Source organism: Aethalodelphis obliquidens, unplaced genomic scaffold, assembly GCF_003676395.1.
Source record: "Aethalodelphis obliquidens isolate GAN/ISIS:26980383/991018 unplaced genomic scaffold, ASM367639v1 scaffold12, whole genome shotgun sequence".
In the NCBI taxonomy this organism is placed as follows: Eukaryota; Metazoa; Chordata; class Mammalia; order Artiodactyla; family Delphinidae; genus Aethalodelphis; species Aethalodelphis obliquidens.
Window position 1 is genome coordinate 10,356,552 of NW_020837956.1, and position 23,025 is coordinate 10,379,576.

The 23,025-nt window shown below is 38.0% G+C and overlaps 1 long non-coding RNA gene and 1 pseudogene across 4 annotated transcripts in view; one reads left to right on the top strand and one right to left on the bottom strand.

Annotated features, from left to right (window-relative positions):
- The window catches only part of LOC113623809 (uncharacterized), a 576,501-nt gene that overhangs the window by 332,163 nt on the left and 221,313 nt on the right, over positions 1-23,025 (top strand). The window lies entirely within an intron of this gene.
- Positions 8,861-9,455, bottom strand: LOC113623807 (zinc finger matrin-type protein 2 pseudogene; annotated as a pseudogene).

Genomic DNA, 23,025 nt, shown 5'->3' on the forward strand with positions numbered 1-23,025 from the left:
TCCCTGTCCCTCACTGGAGAATTGTGGAATTATAGAGGAGGCTTTGCACACGATTAGACCACGAAATTTGAAGGAGGGCTAAACTTACCTGGGCTTAGGAAAGCTTTTCTAGGAATATTGCCCTGGCAAAGGTGAGGTATTCTCATCAGATTTATTAGCCAAGAGAGAAAAGCTTACTTTAATGTTTGCAGTGGCCCCATAAGTTATTTCTCTCTATCTGCCGTGGAGGAAAGTAATTAAATTATTGATGTTTGTTGGCCCCTACATGCAACTCCTTTTTCATTTATGTTGTTCATACACCCAATGTAAATATTCCAGACTTCAAGTAAATCAGTGACTCAGGACCAAAGATATATTAGTTTGACTAGCGATGCCAATGTTTTCATTCCCTCCAAGAAAAGTGGTATGGACTGATTTTATCTGCTGCCAACATTAATCCCAGTGTGATTAAGTTCAGAATATTTAAGTATGTATTTCCAGGGTTTGAAAATTCCCCTCCCTAGGATTGCTTCAGGAATGTAAACCAATCTTGCTTTAATTACCACGCTCTAAACAATATTGAAGGGTAAATACAAAGGCCCTCCTATCCCATTACTAACCCTGTGTGCAGCCTGCCTGGCACAGAGGGGGAAATGGGGTGGCCAGGAAGAAGGGCTGGAGATCTGTGTTCCTGAAGTCATGCTCTAAATGTGATCTTGGAAAAAAAAAGTCTTACCTCTCCATTCCACTTCTCTTCTGGGGCTCCTTGTTCTGGGGTCAGATGAGTTCCATCTGAGAGTCTATACTAGGCTGATATCATATAAAACATTACTGGGCATTTTGCACTCTTCTCCTCCCCCCAAAATACTTCATGATCCAAATATTTGGTGAAAATATTTCCAGATTATATTGAAAGCAATAAAGTGGATTAAAAACAAAGAATTCTGTTGAAATAAGATTTAGAAAATGTCATTCTGGAAACTTTGGAGAACACCTCAATGAAATTTTAATAAGAACATTCTTTGGTGTTCCCTTAACTGACAAAGCACTTAGAGATGATCCTTCTTCTATCTGAGATATTAGGGAAAGAGCACAGAGTGTTGGTTTCCACAGATAACTGTTCATTTCACTTTGCAACCTTGATAAACTTTGCAACAGAACTGCTAAGAAGCAGAGAATCCAGTGATTTGAGATCTCTCTAAAGAGAAAGTATAAATTGTGCTTTGCGAGCCACTGATGGAATAATTTAGGACAAATCCTTTCTTGTTCCCTTTTAAGATGGCGGCAAAAAGACATTTTTCAGGGGCTACGGCAACATACTTGAGTGGCTTTGATTTGCAGTGTGAAGCTTGGAGATCACACTAACCTGGACAGGGGGAAAGCTTGATGTTGCAGAGAAGTTGTTTTACTTCTTGGTACTTACATGTGTAGTACAACACGGCGCTTCCAGTGTTCTTAATAAAGGGCTTCCTCAGTGAATTAGTTGGGGGGGGATCTCTGTTTCACCACCAAAACTTTTAAACTATTTACTCCTTAGACAAGCTGTAGCAAAGTAATAAAATAGTCCAACTGGGAAAACACCCAAAACAGCATGTCTGCTTTAACGAAAATATTTTGGATCTTTTAATGATATGAAATTGCTGTTCATCTCCTTTTATTACTTAAAAAATGCTTTAGGGTTTTCATTTTCTTATGGACAAAAGGGGAAATAGCCAAATATAGTCATTAAAAAATTTTTTTATTGGAGTATAGTAGACTTACAATGTTGTGTTAGTTTCTGCTGTACAGCAACATGTGTCAGTTATACATATACATATATCCACTCTTTTTTAGATTATTTTCCCATATAGGCCATTACGGAGTATTGAGTAGAGTTCCCTGTGCTGTATAGTAGGTCCTTACTAGTTATCTATTTTATATATAGTAGTGTGTATATGTCAATCCCAGTCTCCCAATTTATCTCTCCCCCCAGCCCCCCACCCCGCTTCCCCCCACCGCCCCGGCAACCATAAGTTTGTTTTCTACATCTGTGACTCAATTTCTATTTTGTAAATAAGTTCATTTGTACCATTTTTTCTTTTAGATCCCACATATAAGTGACATCTTATGATATTTGTCTTTCTCTGTCTGACTTACTTCACTTAGTATGACAATCTCTAGGTCCATCCATGTTGCTGCAAATGGCATTATTTTGTTCTTTTTTATGGCAAATGTCATTTTTGAGGAGAATAAAGGGGCATGGGTCATTGCATAATTCCAAAACAAATGACACATTGTTTAATGCATGCAAGGAATGAGATAATGGGAGAATTTAATTACTTGGCAAAATGCTTAATGTAATAAAATAAGAGGAGAGAATTGGCTTTAGGATGAGGACATGTCCACAAGTATCGTGGTGCAAGTGGTTCATGCTGTCTGTTTTTGTCCAGTGTTTCAGGGAATTTACAAGCAAACTGACAGTTTTAAATTTCTGCCTTTCCCCCATGTCCTACTACTTAGTCCACACAAATGCCGCCCAGTCTTGGTGTCAAATAAAGGCAGTCTCACTTGACTCTGGGGGATTATTAAATAATCTTTCCATACGTAGAGAGCTTGCGCAGAGCCCCCAGGCCTGGAATCTCTTTGGTTTACTTCATGAAAATGTTTTCTTCCTCCTTTTGAGCAAGATAGGCTTTAGCCAGTTTGAAAATAGTTTTGCAGTTGGTTTGTAATGTCTTTTTTATTCTGATGGATTAGGAGACATACAGACACATACGTTTAGTGCGTGAATTCTTTCTACTTCTGGACATTACATCATTATTATTATTATTCGGTATTGGTAACATGGCTGTAGTCAAATGTATACACAGAGGAAGTAAGTATTAAAAATGAATTTAGAATTTTATGGGAACATTAGGGTGTTGGTGAGGATGCTGCAGGGAGATGCCTTCTATACTGTGGATCACATTTTCCTGTTTCAGTTTGGGTTGTATTTCCAATTAAAACAGACTCCTGAGCTTTGTTAAGTTTGTGTTTAGATTCTGAGCCTGGGTTTGGCTAATTTTTCTTGGTGACAACTCTGCTATAGTCCCTAACATTTGATTTTAGCCACCACCAGCTGTAGTGTGAGCTGGCAACCTCAGCATTGGGACAGTGCACTGAGACTCCTTGGATCAAAACATGTATATAAATATTTACACAAATATTTCAGATTTCCAAACTGCTGTGCCTACCTTACCCTCTTTCCCCAATTTCCTACTACTTTAAATATGTTCTTTCCTGGCAAAACAAATTTTATGAGGGCAAGATTTGGTTTCTCTGCTAGGCTTTCAGAAACTTTACAGAGAATAAAAGTTTAATGAGTTTTGCTCTTTATGAGAAAAATTCCAATAATGGAAATGGCAGGTTTCTATAGTTACACATTACGTTTTACACATTTAACAAGAGCAAAGCTCTTAAGCAAGAAGGAACATAAATTGTTTTTATTACTATTCATATAATATTACTTCCCACTCACAATAAAACACATTAAAGTTTAATCAACTAGTTAGCAAATGCACCTAACGATAATTCTCCAATCATGCTGTTCATATTTAGATCTCCACTCTAATGTTTCTTTCTTTGTTCAGAGGCTAAAAAAACGCCTTCCTTCAACATTGTGTTGGTGTACCATTTTCACAGGCTAATACCATACAGAAAATTAGTTCCCATAAATTATAATTAAATAGTTTTTCAGGCTTCTTCTGCAATCATCTATAATTAATATGCAACATAAATTTCAATGAGTAGAATAGTAAATAAGTTTTAATACTCAAACTATGAAATTGGGGCAAAACTTTCCGTATGTCCCTAAAATCTTATGTTTTCAGTCACTGGTGGATTTTGTGAACTATACCTTTATCAACAAAGTAGAGACTTCTAATCTAGGATAATGGTTCTCAGTCAGAGGCAATTTGGCCCCCTTCCCCAGAGGATAAGTGGCAATGTTGGAAATTTTTTGGCTGTTGTAACTGGGGGGTGCTACTGGCACCTAATGAGTAGAGGCCAGGGATGCTGCTAAACATTCCTACTAAGGCACAAGCCAGCCCTGCCCCCGCTTCCCAGCACAGAGACACACACACCAAAAAATTCTTAGGTCCAAGGTGTAAATAGAGCCATGATTGAGAAATCTTCATCTCAGACAATATCACAAAATCATTTTGTAATAAATAAGTTGGGTAACCAAGATACGTTAACTTAAGTATTAAAAGTTATTCCTTCAGTTTTGGAACCAAGTAAGATACTATTGATTGTATATGAATTTTAATTTAATGTCTTGGTCAGGGAGGAAAATGTAGAACAATGAAGAAAACTAAATAAATAACCGTAGCGTTTTGTTTACATTAGTAGATCAAACTTGTTTTCAAGTGTAAATTCTCCCAGGGTTCTTCGAGTCAGCTTGAGTAGATACCTAAGTAGAAGAAAATGTCAGTGTAACTCTGTGTGACAGGCTCTTGAAAGCTCTGTTGAAGAGCTATAACTGAAGAGAAAATGTGTTGTAACATAGTTTCTTGGAATAGAAGTAGTTGTCAAGACTGAAAAGGATATTTCATTAAATCTTACTCATCCTCAGCGGGTTACAGATTTCCTCTCCTTCCCCAAATAAAAGTAATAGATATCTTTTTTCCGTAAAGCTCTTAAAGAGCAAAGTATTTTAACATTTCTTGATTGTTCTACGTAATCATTATCAATACGTACTTAAATGTTTTTAAGAAATTGTACTTCTAAACAACTCTGAAGTTTCAGATAAAATGCTCCTCAGATACAGAATATTAAAACTCAGTTTCCTCACAAACAAAACTAATTCCATAGAATACATTCTGCATGGAGGCAAGAACCTTGGCTGCTGTGAAATTAGCTTTGGTTCCCAACACCTGGAGCAGTCCATCGTGCATAAAATGAATTCAGGAAATATTAGTGAAATTAACACACTGAAACTAGTTGTGCCAGTCTGTGGACTATTCTGTAAATGTGCCTATATTTAAGCAAGTAAAATATGCATTCAGAAGAGGCTACTTAGAATTAGAAGCAGTATCAAAGAGCCTACAAATTTTGTTATATATTCAAAAAGCCTAGAATGAGCAAGTCTAAGGTAGTGGCTTCCCTAACCCGAAACTTTTTTAAGTGCTTGTGGCTTGTATTTGCCGTTGAGACCACTTTTTCTCACTTCCTTTACCCAGAAATGTCGTGCGGGTTGTAAGGCTATAGACATTACTGCAGTGACGTAACAGCGTAACTTACGCTCGTTGCTACAACATCCCCACCCGGTGTACTGTAGAGTGACAGCTGCCACCAGCACGGCATATGCTTACACAAAACAAAGCCTCACCCAAACCGGAAACACGCTAATGCCTTCAAAAGTATTTTATCCATTTTAACATTTATTCCTTTGGCTCTTTTAAGAGTTTAATTTAGGTATTCAGTTTTGAAGTGCATTTAATTAATTTTATTTTTCCACCTGCACAAATTGTAACTCAAAGCAGACTAGGAGCAATTAGAACTTACTTGAGTACTTCATCTGAAATGAGTGAATGGACAATACCTTCACTCCTGAAGTTACAACTTCTACCTATACTCCTACCTTTTAACTCCAGTCCAGCCTTCTCAAGCAGCTCTAATGCTACTTCTCTAACTTTATCCTGGAAAATTCTATTTGGGTCTCCATTGGTTTCCAGTTATACTTGCCTGGAGGTAAACTCACTGTATTTTCCCCCACCCAAACCTGATTTTCTACCTTTAAATTTCACCTAAGTGAATTGGTTTTCTGTTTCTTTAAATGGCAGAGCCTGCAAATCACAATTCAGTATGTATCCACTATTCAGCCTTGTTTCTCAGCAAATTACGATTTCCATCACTAAGAAACAGATTAAGTTTTTCAGGACTCATGCTTATATTCTGTTGATTACTCATGTCACATGGTTAGCAATTGGCCATTTAAAAAAAATTAGGCAGGATATAAAATTAATGCACAGAAATCTCTTGCATTCCTGTACACTAATGATGAAAAATCTGAAAGTGGAATTAAGAAAACACTCCCATTTACCATTGCAACAAAAAGAATAAAATACCTAGGAATAAACCTACCTAAGGAGACAAAAGACCTGTATGCAGAAAATTATAAGACACTGATGAAAGAAATTAAAGGTGATACAAATAGATGGAGAGATATACCATGTTCTTGGATTGAAAGAATCAACATTGTGAAAATGACTCTACTACCCAAAGCAATCTACAGATTCAGTGCAATCCCTATCAAACTACCACTGGCATTTTTCACAGAACTAGAACAAAAAATTTTACAATTTGTATGGAAACACAAAAGACCCCGAATAGCGAAAGCAATCTTGAGAAAGATAAATGGAGCTAGAGGAATCAGGCTCCCAGACTTCAGCCTGTACTACAAAGCTACAGTAATCAAGACAGTGTGGTACTGGCACAAAAACAGAAATATAGATCAATGGAACGGGATAGAAAGCCCATAGATAAACCCACACACATATGGTCACCTTATCTTTGATAAAGGAGGCAAGAATATACAATGTAGAAAAGACAGCCTCTTCAATAAGTGGTGCTGGGAAAACTGGATAGCTACATGTAAAAGAATGAAATTAGAACACTCCCTAACACCGTACACAAAAATAAGCTCAAAATGGATTAAAGACCAAAATGTAAGGCCAGACACTATCAAACTCTTAGAGGAAAACATAGGCAGAACACTCTATAACATAAATCACAGCAAGATCCTTTTTCACCCATCTCCTAGAGAAATGGAAATAAAAATAAACAAATAGGACCTAATGAAACTCCAAAGCTTTTGCACAGCAAAGGAAACCATAAACAAGATGAAAAGACAACCCTCAGAATGGGAGAAAATATTTGCAAATGAGGCAACTGACAAAGGATTAATCTCCAAAATTTACAAGCAGCTCATGCAGCTCAATATCAAAAAAACAAACAACCCAATCCAAAAATGGGCAGAAGACCTAAATTGACCTTTTTCCAAAGAGGATATACAGATGGCCAACAAACACATGAAAGGATACTCAACATCACTAATCATTAGAGAAATGCAGATCAGAACTGCAATGCGTATCATCTCACACCAGTCAGAATGGCCATCATCAAAAAATCTAGAAACAATAAATGCTGGAGAGGGTGTGGAGAAAAGGGAACCCTCATACACTGTTGGTGGGAATGTAAATTGATACAGCTACTATGGAGAACAGTATGGAGATTCCTTAAAAAACTAAAAATAGAGGGCTTCCCTGGTGGTGCAGTGGTTAAGAATCCGCCTGCCAATGCAGGAGACACGGGTTCAAGCCCTGGTCTGGGAAGATCCTACATGCCGCGGAGCAACTAAGCCCACGAGCCACAACTACTGAGCCTAAGTGCCACAACTACTGAAGCCCGTGCGGGTAGAGCCCATGCTCTGCAACAGGAGAAACCACCACAATGAGAAGCCTGCTCACCACAATGAAGAGTAGCACCTGCTCACCACATCCAGAGAAAAGCCTGTGTGCAGCAATGAAGACACAACACAGCCAAAAATAAAAAACAACAACAACAAAACCCCAAAAAACTAAAAACAGAACTACCATACAACCCAGCAATCTCACTACTGGGCATATACCCTGAGAAAACCATAATTCACAAAGAGTCATGTACCACAGTGTTCATTACAGCTCTATTTACAATAGCCAGGACATGGAAGCAACCTAAGTGTCCATTGACAGATGAATGGATAAAGAAGATGTGGTGCATATATACAATGGAATATTACTCAGCCACAAAAAGAAACGAAATTGAGTTATTTGTAGTGAGGTGGATGGACCTAGAGTCTGTCACACAGAGTGAAGTAAGTCAGAAAGAGAAAAACAAATACTGTATGCTAACACATATAAATGGAATCTAAAAAAAAAAAATGCTGATGAAGAACCTAGGAGCAAGACGGGAATAAAGATGCAGACCTACTAGAGAATGGACTTGAGGACACGGGGAGAGGGAAGGGTAAGCTGGGACAATGTGAGAGAGTGATAGTGTATATATGGACATATATACACTACCAAATGTAAACTAGGTAGCTAGTGGGAAGCAGTCTCATAGCACAGGGAGATCAGCCCGGTGCTTTGTGACCAGCTAGAAGGGTGGGAGGGAGGGAGACACTAGAGGGAAGAGATATGGGGATATATGTATATGTATAACTGATTCACTTTGTTATAAAGCAGAAACTAACACACCATTGTTAAGCAATTATACTCCAATAAAAATGTTAAAAAAGTAAAAAAAAATAATAAAATAAAATTAGGAAAACATTGGCTGTCAGGTAAAAGATCCCCTAGATCTTTAATATTGGTTTATGAATATTTGCTGGCATGAGGAACGTTATGGGAAAGCTAAAGTTCTGCCAAGTTACTTTCAGTTAAAAAAAATCCATGAGGACAAAATATAGTCAATAATAATACTTGACATTGGTCCAAGATCGTTTCCCATTAATTTTTGAATTGCAATATACTCTGAGAACTACGGTGAAAAACTTAGTTTAATCCACTTTACACGTTTGGAAAGGCAGGTACGCAAAGACTGTGCTTTTTTTTTTTTTTTTTTCCCAGAAGAGGTGTTTTTTCTTTATTGGGAACTCAGCTGATCAGAGGTCCTCTGTCTCCAGTGAAATACTGAGGCTGAAGGAACATGCCACACCACATTCCTTTGCATCCTGTGCTCCCTCCCAAGGTAGAGGGAAACCACAGACACCCACCCTCTAGCCCTCCCCACTGCCAGTCTTAAGGACTTTCCCCAGTACCCCCCAAAGATGACGTGCACACACACCAAGTTAGGCCTGGCAAAAAGCCAAGCATAGAAAGCCTCAGTAACTCTTCTTGGTGGAGCCAAAGCCAGGGAAGCCCATCGCAGCTGCCATCTCATCATCCTCCTCAAATGTCAAGTCCTCCTCAGCCCTCCTTTTCTTCTCCTTCTGTTTCTCTTTCTTGTAGGCTTTGGCCTTTTCCTCCTCTGAGTTCCTTCATCCTTTCCTCAAAATCATAATCCTTCTGCTTCTCTTCATTTTCTTCTTGTGGACTTCAAAACGTTTCTTCACCTGATCCAAAGTGGAACGTTCCACACGCATAGACATGCCCAGGTTTCGCTGATGTTTCTTTCCATTAATGTGATCCAGGAAGCTGATGGAGTCTTTCACCACACAGTCACAGACATTGCAATAGTATCCTCCCATCTCAGACTGTGGGGTGGTCTTGGTAATGATGGTTGTCTTCCCAAGTTTGGATTCCAGGTCCACCTTGGAGTCCTGATGCCGGAGAAGCTCTCACGTGACTGGCTGCACTGGTTTTCCATCCTTCTTTTCTCTCTCTTCCGTGAGCCTCTTCTCAGTGAGCTTCTCATATTCATCTTTGGCCCACTTTCGGCGAAAGTCCAAGTTTTTTGTCCCACTGCCCGACGCCATCTTCACTGTGAATTCAGACTGGTTTTTAAGAGTCGTCCAACAAATTGAGAGGAAGAACCAAGATTCAGTTCATATTTATATATTTCCAATTCAGTGTCTCTTCTAAATCCTATTGCTTTCCATCTTTGAAAAACTGTGCTTAGTGTGAATTTAGGATTAATTTTGTTTTTATGTAGTCCTCTGAATATACCATGCTCCTTCCTGTCTCAAAGCCTTTGCACGTGACATTTTCCTGCTTGAAATGTTCCCTGCTTTCTCCCAGTCTCATTTCCCTTCAGCTAATCAAACTGCCTTCATTTTCAGATCCCGGTCCCAGCATCTTTTCTTTAGGGAGCCTTCAGTTACATCCTGTATTAACTCAGATGCTTGCTGTAGATACCGGTAATATTTTCAAAACATGTCACAGTGTTCTGTTTTTCAGTTTGTGTGTGTGTGATTATTTGTGTCATGACTTTGTTTTCCCCTTAGACCATAAGCACTATAAGAGCAGAGCTGGGGTTGATTTTGTTCTCCATTGTATCTGCAGGGGAAAGTATGCCTAGTACATAGTAGAAAAATTAAATTTATAGAGGTATACGATACTTGAATAAATATAATATTCTAAAGGAAATTGTATTTAAATTGTAGAAGAAACATAAATAGAAAGAAATAAAAAATATAAGAAAAAAGTGTTTGTTATGAGTGGAAATTAGCTCCTAAAAGTCCTGAGACCAAAGGAATTCCAGGAACCACCTCCATTGAAATTTCCTTAAACCTGGGAGTGGTTCTATAAATTGCTTTCTGTTATTTACTTATATTACTACAACAGTAAATGTTAGAGCGTGCTTACCATAAGTTTTAGCATCGTATGTCTGCCTGAAGATTGTGATCACTAATTAGTAAATAATGGGTGCCTTTGGGGTACAGGGCACTAAGTGAGGCATTTTATGGAAATCAGAGTAGACACTCCTTTAGCATGAAGTTGTGCTCTGCATCTCTGGGAATGTACACCGTATGCTAGAAAAGAGGTGAGGGGTGAAGAGAGGGTCAAAAAAGGATTTTAAAAAATGTTAAGGAACTGTTTACTTAGATTAACTTGCCCTATCACTACCATATCGTTTCCATGTTTAAGTTTTTATTTCCATCAATGAAATTCTCTTCAAAAAGTGTAATTTCTTTCCCCAGTTGACCTGAGTAGAATTCTCCGACCAGTGTTTATTGAGTGTTTAGTATGTGCAAAACACTTACTAGGTCATAGAAAGATAAGACACATCCCTATCCTCCAGAGAGCTTGCAGACTCTGAGAGACAGAGGAATAAACTGTGGCAGCGTGATAGGTTTTGAGACATGGGGGCGCCATGGGTATTATGAGGGCACAGAGGAAGAGCACTAGACTCACAGTGATTCTGTAAGTTTCCTAAGGAAAATGAGGATTAAGCTTATTCTTGAATAACCAGCAAGAGTTGGCCACGTGAAGAAGGAAGAAAGAAGAACAGGCAGTTTAGAAAGATTTAGAAAGAGGGAAAAGTATGGGCAAAAGGGCGGAGGAGTGAAAGACTGAGGAGTAGAGTGTTTTTTCAGGGGGTAGCAGGGCCATTGGGAAGCATCTTGACTGTCTTCATAGGATGGTTGGATTTTATTCTGGAGGTGGCAAGAATCATCTGAAGAATTTTAAATAGCGAGTGAGGGAGATATGTCATCACTTGGTGACTGATTAGACAGTTTGATAAGATTCAGGACGGATTGTAGAATAATTCTTTAGATTCTGATCTGGGCAAGACAGCACAGGAGGAGGAGTAGGTCTGATGGGTAGATAATGAATTGTTTTTTCTCATTAAACTAAACCTGTAGCATATCCAAGTGGAGACCAGGATGAACAGATCTGGAGACCAGGAAAACATTTAGGGCTACAAACAGACAGATATTTACAAATAGATTATTATAAAGGTGGTAGTTGAAAACAGAGGTATGAATGAGATGTTCTTAGCAAGCACACCCAGGGAGAGGAGAAATTATCCCCATTTGTGTCTTGTGTTGAGAATATTTTGGTTTTGCCATGCAGCATTTATTCATCTTACTCCTTGAACAAGTACCCTATATTTCCTTTGGGTTGCTACATCTATCTAACGTTTATTGCAAATGCTTGAGGCTGATCCTGTGATCAGCTCTAGCGGTGGCCATGTAAGTAGGCATAAGTCAGTTGGCTAATTCCATTCCTCTGGCCTCAGTCATTGGCTCATTGATGGGAATGTGACTGAAAACAGGCAGAAACAGGACATATTTGAACTCTTGGTGGTGGTGGGAGGAATCTCTCTTTTCTTCTGGACTTGAATCTGGAGGATGTTGATCTAGGAGTTCTTGATGTAGGAGTTGTCGGGGGCTACCTTGAATAGCGTGAGAACAAAACCAACACCAAAGAAGCCAGAGCCAGGAGATGGAGAAAAAGAGTCGTGACCAAAACCTCCCTACCCTGCTCTACTTAAAAAGTACTTAATGACATTCCATTAGAAAAAGTCTCAAGCATTGTTAATGTGAATTACAAGATGTTGCTTGATCTTTTCCCCGGCTCTCTCCCCAGCCTCGTGTTTCTCTCATTTCCTTGTAATGTGCCATGTTCCTTTCCATATAGGACCTTCGCATATGGCATTTCTCTGTTTAGAGCTTTACCCTTCTCTCTTTGCCTAGTAAATACCTGCTATTCCTGAGACCCGAGAGCCAGTGCCCTAGGAAAGAAGGCCTTTCCTGGCCAGCATATGCCCAGTCGGGGTTATGTGTCTTATTATAGACTAGGAGTGGTAAACGTTTTTCTGAAAAAGGCCAGATAATAAGTATTTTAGGCTTCACATGCCATGTGGTCTCTATCACAACTACTCAACTCTGTTGCTCTGGTGTGAAAGCAACCATACACAATATGTAAATAGAGAGACATGCCTGTATTTCAATATAACTTTATTTACAAATACAGTCAGTGGGCCATATTTAGCCCACAGGCCACAGTTTCCTGAGCCATTTCTATAAGTCTTTGTTTCCTTCCGAGCCACGATCCCGGTTTGTAATTAAATATTCATCATGGTAATTATTTGATTAATGTGTGTGTCTGCCACCAGATACTAAGCTCCATGACATCAGGAACCATATGTTTTTGCTCACCACCGTATTTCCAGGATTTAGCATGGTGTCTGGTACACAGTAGAATTTCGTGCATGTTGTAGTTTTATGTTTAAAACATAATTAGAGGAGAAGGAGCCCATGAAGAAGACTGAGAAGGAATGAACTGAGGTAGTTGTAAAATATGGATGAAATGGAATCCTGAAATTTTTAAGGAGAAACTTTGAGAAGAAGGGCCTAGTCAACAGCATCAAATGCTACAGTCAAGTGACTAAGACAGGAATGGAAAAATTTCCCTTTGGCAGTTAGGGAGATATGGATTAAGCACGGAGAAAATACCTTCACTGGAGTAGTGAGGATGGACAGGGGCAGTCAGAAGTCAGATTATTTCTGAAGAAGAGAAGATGGGAAATATAGACAGTATTTTGTGAAGTTACTGTGAAGGAAAGGAGTGGGAATTATAGCCAGAGGGAGATTTAAGCCACTTAAATTAAACCAAAGTTTCTGGAATAAAACAGAGCAATATTTTCTTGACATTACAGTAGGTAAAAAAGAGGTCTTAAACAGAACACAAAACCACTAAACATGAAGGAAAAATGTGGTAAATTGGACCCCATGAAAGTGGAACACTTCTGTTTACCAAAGGACACTATTTAGGGTATTTAAAGACAAGTTACAGCATAGATCTTTTATTTAGGTATAATATATACTATGTATGCATATATATTAATGTATTTATATATTATAAACTATATAAGAATATATAAGAATTTATACATAAAATATATTTATATTATGTAAGTATATATATGCATATATATATATATGCATATATATATATATATGAAAGGGACAGAGAGAGAAATCAGGAGAAACATATCCACAATACATAAAGAGAAACAGGAAATAGGCACCCCAAATAGAAACATGGACAAAGCACTTGAACAGATCCTTCCTATCTGAATGGCCAGTTAACCTAGGAAAAGTTGGTCAATGTCATTACTCATCAGGTAAATGTAAATTAAAACCACAATTAGATATCTTTACACCTGTGCCGGAATAACCACCACTACCAACAAAATTGAAAATACCAAGTTTTGGAGAGGATATGGGACAACTGGATCTCTCCTATATTGCTGCTGAGAGAGTAACTAGATCCATTTACTTTGGGAAACTGACAGTATCTACCAAAGCTGAATATATGCACACTCTGTGATACAGAAATGCTACTCCCAGGTATACACCCCCAAAATGGGTACATATGTTCAGCTAAGAATGTTCATGGTAGCCCTATTTTACAATTCCTATTTAATAGAAGGTCCACACTGGAAACAAATTAAATCTCTATCACTCGTGGATGAATTTGTAGATTATTCATACAGTAGGATACTATACAGCAATGAGAATGAATGGGCAAAGCTACATGCATGACATAACATGGACAGTTTTCACAAACATAATATTGGTCCAAGAAGCCAGACACGAGAGAATATATGGATTAATTCAATTTAGAGAAAACTGTCAAATAGGCAAAATTAACCAGTGGTGTCAGAGGTCAGGATAGTGGCTATCTTTGAGAGAGGGAATTCCCTGGTGGGGGAACAATAGAGGTTTCTAGGGTGCTGGTAACATTCTACTTGTTGATATGGATGGAGTTTACAGAGGTGCATTTACTCTGAAAATTCTTCTCTTACGATGTTTGCTCTTTTCCCTATGTGTATCCTATTTCAATAAACAAGTTTATTAAGCAAATGAATGCTTAGAGTTGTTTGCCACCATTTGTATGTTGATTGGAAAGGACCAGTAAAAGGGAGAGAGAGGAGGAATTTGATGGGATGCTGCCCTGAGGAGGTGAGTAGGATGAGGTGAGGGCACAGGTGAGGGGGACAGCTTACCTCCTCTAGGATAGAAGGGAAGGTAATATGTACTTTTGCAAGGGGTTAGAGAATGTTTTCAATCACACAGAAGGTCTCTCTTTTTCTTTCCTTAACGTCTTTTATCCTAAACTTTGTCTGTCTCTATCTCTCCCACCTTCACCCTTTTGGGTAGTTCACATTTGTCTGAAGAATTACAAATAATTGCCTTAATGTGAAATTCTTAGAAGTGTTGAGGCTGTTTCTAGAAAGGTTTCCCAAGGGTTTTGTTCTTCCTTAGACCATTCTTATATTGATTAGTAACTAAGACAGATTGTGTTTTCTTTTTCTCTTCCTTCTGTGCATGTGAGAATAAAGATTTGATTGGGAGCTCAGGTGTAGGCACTTATAACAGGATTAAGTACACAATAAAAATACCTTCTGCATGAAATTAGAAGATAATAAGGCCCTAATGTTTACTGAAAGCAATTTATTACGTTCTACCAGCTTGATTATCTCCTTTGGAGAGTGTGAACACTTCTGCCTACTTCTTTCCCGTCACTGCCCAGACTTGCCTGGAGTGACTTACCACCTCACGATCGCAACTGAATTATCCTCATAATCGCTTCAGTTTTCCACTTAGCTGAAGTGATGGGGGCTTTCTTTCAGAATTGGGCCAAATCAGGCAGATTTCTTTGGAATGACTATACAACATGGTGTACAGAAAATTTAAGGGCAAGATTTGCAGAGGAAATGAAGGTAACTTCTTGGGAATTAGAGCTCTGTAATCTTTTGAGGTTTCTGAAATGTTTTGACTGGCACAGTATCCCTGCATTAGACCATTTTCTTTAAGAACTTTATAGGTAATCTTTCTTTCTCACCAGTTCTCTCTTAACTAGTGGAGAGTGAGGTTGTGCAGGTTGTTTCACAGAACCTTTGTGATTAAGTCACTGAAGGTCAAATAGAGGGAAGAAAATAGTATCCTAATGTATCCCAACTGTTGTGGCTCCTAGCTTTGTTCAGTAATGACACAAATCGTCTCTATATTATTTCTTTCTCTCATCAAGGGAATCTAATTTTTTTCCTTTCTGGTAAAAGACAAGATATACCTAGCTCTACGTACCCAGAACAAATTCTACAACATTTGAGGTTCAGTTTAAGTTCTATATCTACATGAATGCTTCCAACATTACCACAAACCTTAACTATCTTTATTTCTGTGAACATATAAAATGTACACATACTCTATCATACAATTTATTGTTAACAATATAACTGGTTTATCACATGTGCTTGTCTGGTATTTCCAACTATATTAAAGCTCTCTGAAGTTAAAAATCATGCATTGTGCTTCTGATTTGTAAACTCAGTGAATGGTTTCTGTTTTTTCATGGCATCTTAAAAAAAAGTTCAAGAACCCTATTAATATTAAGAAAGAAACCTACATCCTCAAGTCAATTTCATCAAATTTCAAATTAGGTATTTTTGCAATAATTTACTTCTTGTTTGGAGTTCATAAGAAAAATGAGATAATAAACGAGAGTTGAAGTGCAAACCTCAACCTCGGTCAAGATGAAAATGAAAAGAGAAGTAGGGAGTTATGAGTAGCTTGGCTGTTCAGGTATGGAAATAATTTTTTCTTCAATTATTTGGAGCATAGCCACACACATCTGCTTATGTGCCAGAATTTGGGTTTACACTGATGGAACTAATTTTACTAAAAATATCTTGACTCAACAATTTTATAACTTTAAAACCAAATGTTACTTTTATGGAGTTTTAGCCATTTCCTTTTTTTTTACTCTTTCTTTTTTCAAAATGCTAGAACTAAGGAAACACAATGGCAACTAACCATCAATGGAAGCTATTTTGTTATAATGACAAGTGACAGTTGTTTGTAATTATACCATGAATTTCCATGAAAAAAATTAGGCTTGGCACACAGAACATCAATACCAAAGTACAAACACTTTTCAGCTTTTCTAAGCACCAGTTTTAATTTTTTAAAGATTGAGCTTTAATGTGTATAAAACTTTATTTTTATTTTGCTTTTGATTTTCTTAGGTCCTGTGAATGGTCCAGGATGCAGTCAGCAGAGTACACATATTTGATAAATACTAGTGAGATGAATCAATTTCATGACCACAAAATGCAGCTATTATCCCAGTTGGCCATTACAAAGATGTTTTCTAAGGCCACAACAAAGGTCAGACCAGGGCAGAATGGCAACCAAGGGTCTCCAGGTGGAAGAGGGGAATTGATTTGGGGGTGTTATCGAGTCAGAGAGGATGAGATGGCAGAGCTCAGCGACATTAGGTAGAAGCCATTGCATTATGACTCACCTGGGAGACTGAGGTGTTGTGTCTTAGTTCCCGAGCCTCCTTCCCGCTCCCCATTCTCTTGTTCATCTTCCGTTGTTTCTCATTCAGTCCTATTCTACACCCCAGTTGGTCAAGAATCTTCTGTTTTCAATCACTTCCTATTTTCTTCACAAATTTTTTTTTGTTTCTAGGTTTCAGTCCCAATCAGTCCCTCCTCTCCTTTTGCTCTGTCTCTGGTATTGAGTATGTTTGTTGTTTGGTTGTCACTTTCTTTCCTAATTCCTGCAGAATTGGATCTCAGTTTCTTGTTCGTCCTCAAGGACCAGAGAGTCATTCTTCATGTAGAATTTTCAAAAACATGATTGATCTTATTTTTACAACAGACTTTCTGCTTCTTGACCAATTTGTGCCTTGGGTACTACTTCCTTCAAAATCCACAATGCCCTAAACCCACAAAATAACTCCATAGATGGAGTGCTGTAGGTCCAACAGTGGTAGCAGTAAGGAACTCATGATGTGTGTGTGGGAATTGGAGAGAGAGGATTGCAGTAAACCCCAGACAGAGATATGATACGGGGTATGTGATTATGAAGTGGAATTGCATCTGGGGAAGTAACAGAATTGGAGGACTGCAGGGGCTGAGAGGACTTTGGAGGCCCAATTCTTTGGCTGTGAGAGAAGAAAGATGAAAAAGTAGGAAAGGGAGAAATATGACATTGTGTATCGTGGGGCAGATTTATTTCCTTCCAATATGCCTATAGAACTGATAAGAGATTGTGGTGGCAGAATGAAGCGGTCTGTCAGTCAGGAAGCCAGATTAGCAGTGCACAAAGACAGCGTAACTTTAGGAAGGGGCTGCTGTAGATTTCGGTGCAACCCCCCAGACAGTTATTAGGAGGTTGAGGACAGTTCAATGTCCGTGGTGCCTACTGCACCATATTTATTTCTAATAAGTAAAATAGAACATTTCATTTTTGTTTAATGTGACAAACATGTACTGAGGACTTATGATGGGCTAGGTAGGCCTGTGCCATACACTGACGATAGTAGAGAGAAACAAAAGAAGAAAGGAAGAAATGATAAATAATAAAGGGAGTAAGGAAGGTAGAAAAGATGGAAAGAAGGAGGAAGAAAGAAAGAGAATTGGTTCCTGTCCTGAGGGGATGTATCTTCTCATAAATTTTGTTGTCACTCTCTTAGGTTGCATTGATAAAGTATTAATAAATTAGAATGAAGTCACAGCATAATAAATATGAATGTTATAGGTTGCTTTAAGTGGATGGTCCACCAGCTTTCACTTTCTCCAGATTGTGTATGCCAGCCCTAAAATAGCTGAGTGACTGCTTCAGCTCAGCTGCTTCATCTTACGTATGGAGAACCAGGCATGGTGCCATTATTTATAAACGTGCCCTCATGGTGACAACTCTGGTTTTTGTTTCACTTGTTTCAACATTAACAGATATTTGATACATGGTTTTTCTGTACTACAGATTTTGGTCAGATGGTCAAGTGGATATGAAAAAAAAAAAATCAGGTCAGTGGCATCTATCATTTTCATGGTTTGAAGTAAGCCTGGGACAGAGACAGAGTCCATTAAGTTAAAGATTAAAAAAACCTGCCTTAAGATGGTAAAGTTAGGAGGTGCCAAGTAAGAGCATCTGTTTTGCAGAAATTGAGAACTAAAGCCTGAAGCGAGAACAAAAGAGTTTCCCTACTCCACATTTTAAGTTTAGGGGGCCCATCAGCTGTTGGGCTGTCCACTTCCCTACAGGGATGGCTAAGGAGTGCCTTTTCATCAGAGGTAGGCCCTCTCAACCTGGCTTCGCCTCTTTGAAGTCATGTAAGACAGAGGCTGGAAGTGAGCTGGTTATGCTTTTTGCAGAGAGTGATTTTTCATGTAGAGAAGGTATCGCCTTCATTCTCCTTTCTGTGGGAGATGAGAAGGGGTATCCAACTGGTTGCTGTCTCTCAAGGCAAGGGAAAGGAATCACAGAGTTGGGGCAAGTCTGCTAGAGGGGAAAATGACCTCCAGTGTCCTGCAGGATCTCTGCCAAGCAGCTAAGCTTGCTCATCTGTCCTGATAAAGCTGAATCAGAGAGTTGGCATGCTGGTGTGGTTCCTCACGTTCTAAGCCCCCAGAGTTAGGGGGAATGGACTTATCTATGCCATTAGGCTCCAGAGTTGAGGGCTGTGGTGGGTATGTGGGATTGGGGTTGCCAGTTTTCTGGGGACTGCTACAGTAAGGAGCGGATGCTTATGTGCCAGAAGAATGCTGCTTGATGCAAGCACTTGGGGGTGCTCAAAACAAGAAGAGAGGAGTAATCTTGCCATTGGCAGCACATAGCAAAATATTTGTTTTCCTTCTCCCTTCTTTCTCCAGTAGTATCAACGATAACCCAAATGAAAGGGTCGGGAACCAAAGACTAGGAATAGTGTTGCTGCAAGAACATTCTCACCTATTGTGTGTTTAAAGAATTTTCTCTAATTGTGAGATTAAGTATTTTAATGAGCAGAATAGAGTCTTAAAAATGAAAATGGAACTGCAACTAGTGCATGTTAAAGTTTTTGAAGAAGAGATTAATATGTTGTAATGAAATTCATTGCCCAGAGAAAAGGGGAACTCAAGACAGTATGTTGGTTACAATTATTGGCAAAAATAAAGTTGTTTTATATTTATACCACATGACTTGATATTGCTCACTTTCAATAGTTAGAGTTGTGCTCAGTGAGCCCTGCAGGAGGTGGATAGCCCCAACAGCTGGTGGTACTTGGACTCTTTCATCCTTAGCTGTGAGCTTTAATGATTATCTCTGGGAAAAGAGGATATATTTCACTAAGAATTACACACTATCCTATTACACTAAAAATACCCTAGATAAAAACATGAAGGACAGACATCCTACTTAACAGTGACACTTTGAGAGTTTTCTCTTCATTGCTAGGTGTAAGAAAAGAGGCCATTGATCAAAAGTTCTCTTCAGCAGTTTATTGAAAGCCTTAGGCAGCAAGAAGAAAAGATACAAAAGATAAAAGGATTGGAAAGGAAAGGAAGATACAAAGTTGTCATTATTCACAGATGATGTGATTGTGTGTATTAAAAAAACTTCCTAAAATCTATATATTAATTATTACAATAACAGTTTACCAAGTTTCCTGAATACCAATTAGTGGACAAAAATACATGGACTTTTCTGCATATTAGGACTACATATTTAGAGAATGATGCTATTTAAATAGCTTTAAAAATATCAAATGGGAATTCGAGGTTCCTATAGGATTATGGTAACTACCTAAATCTGAACTTCCTCCTGTATCTTCTGAAAATATTAAGATTAACAAAAAGAAGAAGAAAACACACCCCTAATTCATACCTATAGCATAACTAAGAGACAGAGAATACTACAAACTTACTTGAACTTGTAAGTGGGAAAATAAATATCCAAAACCATCAGAGTCAACTCTGGATCCCAATCCAGGACAGAGTCAAGTAGAGACTGTACAGGAACAGGAGAGGGGAGAGGGTATTAGCAGGAGTGAAGCACAGATGAAATCACCCTCTGAACAAAGGATCCCACTCTCAGTGTAAATACTGAGAATCAATGTGAACCCTGGTGTAGGAGAGTGCCAGCTACTGGGGAATGAAATGGAAGAGGCTTGAAAGTTTATGAGACCAGAAGCGACCAACTTGAGAAGGCACCAGTTCTGGGGTACCAGGATGCAGTTTGGAACGAAGGAGGTTTTCTTTGAAGGCTGATTGGTAAAGGGAATTAAGGGAACAAGCAAGATATAAAAATTAAGTGCCTTACATAAAAGAGTATGATTAAGTCCCAAGAAATATCAGACATCCCCAAAGGTACATCTGTTAAAGAAGCTCAGCTTTTCTGTACCAACTAAGAACCATTAATCCACCTAAAACCTTCACCTCAGTCTCTTCCCATGGAGAAACACCTGTTATTTATGATTCAGGAAAATTCAAAACATTTAAAATTGAACAGAAAATGTCAGGTAACACCCACACAAAGCTACTTTAAAAGGGAAATTAGAAGTGAAAAATCAAAGTTTTTCACACGGTAAAAACATTTCTCATCTCCCACACCACTGGAAAACAACTATGAAGCAGGGGGCAACTGAAATACATTTCAGCATTCATTAAATATCATTAAACAAGTATTTTCACACATGAAAGAACACTGAATCAGAAATCCAAAAACCTAGAATGGAGAAGAACAACAGCATAAAAAGAACAGAAAAGAAAAAAGTGGAAGATGTGAGACATGTTGATCAAATAAACTCAGGAGAAACAGGTGAGAAAAATTTTTTTTATAATTTCAGAGACGAAGATGAAATTACAGCTTACTCAAGGGAGAATAGGTAGATGGACTGAAAAACGTGAAGGGGAGGCATGGAAATAGCCAGGAGTAGGAAAACCAAATTTAAAAAGTAAATGGATGAGAAAGGATTAGATATAGAAGATAGGCAAAGAGAGTCCAACATACAAGTGATCGTGCTCTCCAAGGAAGTACAAAGAAAATGATAGAAGTAATATTTAAAACTAAATCAATAAAAACAATTGTGGAAATTTAAAAATATACTTACATATACATGTTGGAAGGGCCTACTGTGTACCTGGAAAACTGACCGTAAATGTTACCTCTGAGACATATCCTAGTAAAACTTTTAGACTTAAGGAAAATCTTGAGATAGGCAAAAAGACCAAGTCATTTACGAAACAAAGGAAATCAGGCTAGTTTTGGAATTTGGACAGGAACACAGCATAAAGCAACAGTGAAACAGCATTGTCACAAAATTCAAGGAAAGAAAACATAAACTAAGGGTTTGATGTCCACTGAAGTTATTCTTCAAGTATCAAAGCTGTAGAAAAACAATTCTAAGCATGAAGAATTCAAGAAATGCTGAACTTAGAAACCTTCTTGTGGAACCTCCTAGAGGATAAGCTTCATTAAATCAAGAGATGATTGGGGATAGCTCAAAGGCATGGTGTTGAGTATTTAATATGTTTAATTGTAGATCTAAGACCAAAGCAGGCAGGGGGGCAGTATGTGAATGTTATATGTTCTTATAAAATAGAAATAACACAACTAAAAAAAAAAGGGTGACAATAAGTGAGACAGGAAGGGGAAAGTAGAATAAGCTCATTAATTACCATATAGGTAATAGGAAGAATTAAAGCTATAGTCGAAGGTTAAGTAAGGGAAATCAGGCTTAGGAACATGACAAAAGGTATTAGTATAAATATCACCATTAAAACAACAATATCACATTTTCTAAATACAAAAAATAAATGCTTAAGACAAAGGGAATAGAATACCTAAAAATATATTAGCAGAAGTACATTAAATACAATACAAAACAATACGGGGTAGAGACTAAATATTTTAGTTATATCATTAATTCTAACTGGGATAAACCTCACCAATTAAAAGGAAAATATTTTCAGATTGGTTTACAAAGTATATCTAAATTTGTCTAAGACAAATACACCATTTGCAACATGGACTATTCGACAGCTTTACAAAAGAATATGGAAGATTCCTATACATTGATCTGGAGTGAATTTCAGGGTGTCTTAGGTTTAAAAAAGTGGAAAACATTTAAAAGAATGTATGTAGTATGCTATTTTACAATTTTCTGTTTTCCTTTTACCCACCCCAACCCCAACCTAGTCTTTTAAATTGTTTACTAACAAATCACTAATTGCTTGAAGATGGTAATCAAAAATTTAAATAAGGGCCACTAAAACTTGAATATCAATTAAAAAGTGTCATCTTAAAAAAGGCTATAAATCGATGAGAATGTAGTATTTAATCCACAAAAATATACTGACATAGGTGTTTTGAGGAATACATGCATTCCATGGGAGATACCTGTATCTGATTTGGGCAGACATTATTTCTTAGATAAATTTGTTAGTAGAGCAAAGCGTTATTACATCTACTGATCATGCTGTTAAAAAAAAAAAGATGACCAGTTAAAAAACACTCTTCTTCTTGAAGAGCAGATGAACAAACCTGTGGAAGATATGATAGCCTGGATCATTCCACATCTATTCCAACTCTTTGTAGTATTCCCTTCCATAGTACACATGTTGGAGGGCTAAAACCATCATTTCTCAGATGTCACTGTGGCCCAGATTTTGGATGTAATTTAGGTTCTACCAATGAGATGCACACATGGAATTGTGAAATCAGAACTGAATTAAATGAAGGGAGAGGCAATGGTAGGCAGGGATCCATTTTGCTGGCATTGCTCTAGCATAAGGGGCATGGCACTGAAGTCAGCAGTTCTGGCA